Here is a 3729-nt window from a genome sequence, read left to right as displayed (position 1 = left end):
GGAAGTGGGCCCCACCTCTACCCTTCTGTCTCCACCTGTGTAGACTGTATCTGTGTAGATTCGATACCATCTGTGTCTATAATTTCCACACAGTAACCACTTGGCACAGAGTGATTCTTGATTCATGGTGAAGCTGGGAATTACAGGAGGAACAGGGAATTCAGAGAAGCAGAGGTGGAAAGCTCTAAAGGGATTTACAATTACATTCACCTTCCTCAATGTATACTACAAGAAAGGGTCTTTTTGATGTTGTGGTAATAATATGTTTTATTACCCAATAATAAAATAGCTGTTTTCTTTGAAAAAAAACCTTTTCAATAGTAAAGGTTATTATTACTATCACCATCATTATTGTTTGGACTCTATCATTACTGAGCACTTATGTGCCAGGCACTGTACCAAAGGCTTTATTTACACCCTTCCATTTTAACCTTAAGACTTCCCTGGTGGCTCAGATGGTAAAGCGTCTGCCTACAATGCAGGAGACCCAGGTTCAATCCCTGGGTTGGGAAGATCTCCTGGAGAAGGAAATGGCAACCCACTCCATAATATTTTATCCTTAAAATATTATGCCCATTTTGTTGGTGAGAAAATCAAGGCCAGAGAGGTTAAGAAACACAATAGCATTGCAAAGTTAGTGACAGAGTCAGGATTAAAACCCAGATCAGTCTGACTTGAACAAGGGTAGTAAGAAGGCAGCCAACATAGAAAATGAACACATTAACTACCAAGTCATCATTTCTTTAAAGAGAATCAAATAAGGCTGCAGAGCTTCATTACCATTTCCCCATATTTATTTAATTTGACCTTATATCTCCTTGTAAGGCAAATGATGTATAACTCTTGTGTAGCAGATGAGGAGCCCAAAACATTGTATGTGAACAACTAACTAAGGTGGAACTGACAGCTAGGCTTCCTGGCTGAAAATCATCCTCTTCCCACTTGTCTGCACTAATAGGAATGATCTAGATTCAACAGATCTTGTATGATGTCGAAGCCCATCCAAATTCAGAGTAAGAGGCAGACCTGCCATTTGCATCTGTGTTGATTTAATAGCTATAGTGATTCAGAAAAGCTGACTAGTGGGAATGATTGGAAATGAGCAGGGGAAATTGCTTTCAGTGTATCACTCATGAATCAATGGTTCTTGCTGATTTGAACAGTTGGAAAAAAGTTTACTGATATGAAATTGGAAAAGCAGTTGTAGAGAAGCCCTGAGGCTGAACAGAGCTTTGTCAGCCTTCACAGAGGGCTTTTATCTTCTCATCTGACTTCATGAACAGTGAGCACAGTGAAAACAGATGCTACGCCCTAAATGAGAACTCAGCAGCAAGAGGGAATCTGAAGTTTGGCCCCTGAATTCATAAGGAAATCTTTACATGGACAATTCTAGATCCAAGCACTTCTGTTAAATGCTCAGCGAAGCATGACATTCAAGGATTTTATGCATTTGTTCCAATTAGCTAGTTGATTTACTCTAGCAATAGGAAATAAAATATTTCTAATAATATGATATAGACCAGTGCACTGTGGTGTCGATCAATGAAAATTACACTGCATTCTCATAGCTTCTTAACTACAACCCAGTGAAGAACCTGACTGGAATGGCATGTGATCTCTTTCTAGATGACCAAAGAGAAGTTCTATCCTGGGAGAGCTGTGTCACTATCAGCTGAAATCTGAAAATAAGGACTAAGGAAAATAAAAGCTGCTCGGGAATGATAACCTGGTACACAAAGCCCTTTTTGGAATCTGCTTCTTTGTTGATTATCACAGGCTGTGTGGCTAGTGATTTTCACTTTGTTCTGCACTGCTGTGATCATGACCATTTCCCCCAGATCCTTCCCTTCTGCCTCTAACAGATCTGGTCCTCTGACTCAGATTCTCCCTTTATTTTATTATTCAGCTATGGAAATTTTGACCTTGACTTATACCAAATGGCAATCACTACTTAAACAAAGTACTTACTTTTGAGTGAAAATGAAAGTGTTAGTCACTTAAGCCGTGTCTAACTCTTTGTGACCCCACGGACGGTAACCCACCAGGCTCCTCTGTCAATGGAAAACTCCTTGCAAGAATACTGGAGTAGGTTGCCATTTCCTTCTCCAGGGTATCTTCCCAACCCAGGGATCAAATCCGGGGCTCCTGCATTGCAGACAGCTTCCTTTACTGTCTAAGCCATCAGGATAAGGCCAATTATATATTGTTTTAATGCATGAACTTTCTCAGGGCCACAAATTTATGTTGACCATGTGGTATAAGTCAGAAGTACACAGGAAATGGATGGGCAAACTAATACATGTTGATGGTTCAATGCTTCTTATACCACGGTAATAAATATTATCTTTAAATATTGCATTTTAAAACAGCTTTAAAAAACAAACAAACAAACCTTAAACTGCCATAAAAACACTAAGCCCTCATTCACTCAAAGCACTCGTTAGGTATAAGAGGGTGACCACTTCTGTTATCACTACTCACATGTGGGTTTCACATTGTCATACTATCAATAACACTGTGTCCTACTGTGCTTGAAATACTCTGTGCTCTCCTTTATATATGACATCATTGTACACAGGCTTTCTAAATATTTACACAGTCCAGAGAGCCATAATTTTCATTGTCAGAGATTTATCACTGTATTAAATTTCCAAATTTTGTCTCACCACTCTTAATTGTTGAGCATTTGGGTTGTTTCCAGTTGTGTGCTGTTACAAATAAGGTAGTTATACACATCTTTGAACAAGTAGGCTTAAAAGCTACTTTCTTTAGATAATTCCCCAGGGTGGGGATACTAGCTCAAAGGTCATGATCATCTCATTTAGCTCTTGCAGCTCCGAATGCTCTCTAAAAATAACATGCTAATTAGCATGGCACCTGGGCAACTAAATCCTATTTTCACTTTCAGGAATGTTTATACTGTCATGAAAAAAAGGATATAGCTTCAGAACGCTCCAAAAGCAACAGGCTATGAACATTGTCTGCAGCTAAGCATGCCCACAGGACTCCTCAGAGGCACATATTACTACATCTCCTTGTAGCTGACCATCAATCTGTGGGCCCAGTGACAGGGGCCACCATGTATGACAATTACTGAGCCTCATGTGCCCCATGCATTTGAGCTGGGCTGCTGGAATTCAGTACTTGGGCACCTTGGGGAACAGAGTCGGGGAGCAACGGGGTTTAAAAAGGAAACTGGCTAGATAAGGTGGCTTGGATTACTCTCAGCTAGGAATTCCTCATGCCATCTATTTCATGCCGATTTACATCTACCATTGCTGGTTACTCCTAAGACTGACCCTCTCCTGTTGCCACTGCTAATGGTCATGCTTATTTCTGCTCTATGCAGTCATCAGCCCCGGCTTCTGACAGAGGTTACCAGCCTGGAAAAACTGCTTTTAAATCTAATGAGATGGGTGGTGTCCTTAAGACAGAGGAAGTTAATGACCACAGAAACTTTGCTGAATTTCATTTCCTCTGACTGCAGGACTTGGCATTTGAAACCAAGATTAGCTAGAAGGGCACATTGTCTCTTTGACCTCTATTCCTGCCCTCGCCAGAGTCTCTGGGCAGCCATCTGGGCATGATCAGACACTTTCTTCTCCATCCCCACCCCATGCTAAGCAGTCACCTCATCCTTCCTGATTATTTGCTCTTAAAGGCATCAGCTCTGTTGGGGATAAGAAGATAAATTCCCAACTAGCTTCACGGTAAGAAAATGTGTGGAAA

General features: G+C 40.8%; 1 non-coding gene across 1 annotated transcript; it reads left to right on the top strand.

Annotated features, from left to right (window-relative positions):
* The first annotated feature begins 440 nt into the window (after positions 1–440).
* Positions 441–512, top strand: TRNAC-ACA (transfer RNA cysteine (anticodon ACA)). Its single transcript has one exon. It is a non-coding gene; the product is annotated as a tRNA-Cys (tRNA).
* The last annotated feature ends 3217 nt before the right edge of the window (positions 513–3729 follow it).

The sequence above is a fragment of the Muntiacus reevesi genome, chromosome 3 (assembly GCF_963930625.1).
Source record: "Muntiacus reevesi chromosome 3, mMunRee1.1, whole genome shotgun sequence".
In the NCBI taxonomy this organism is placed as follows: Eukaryota; Metazoa; Chordata; class Mammalia; order Artiodactyla; family Cervidae; genus Muntiacus; species Muntiacus reevesi.
The sequence above is the reverse complement of the archived record's forward strand: the minus strand, read 5'-3'. Positions and strand labels throughout refer to the sequence as shown.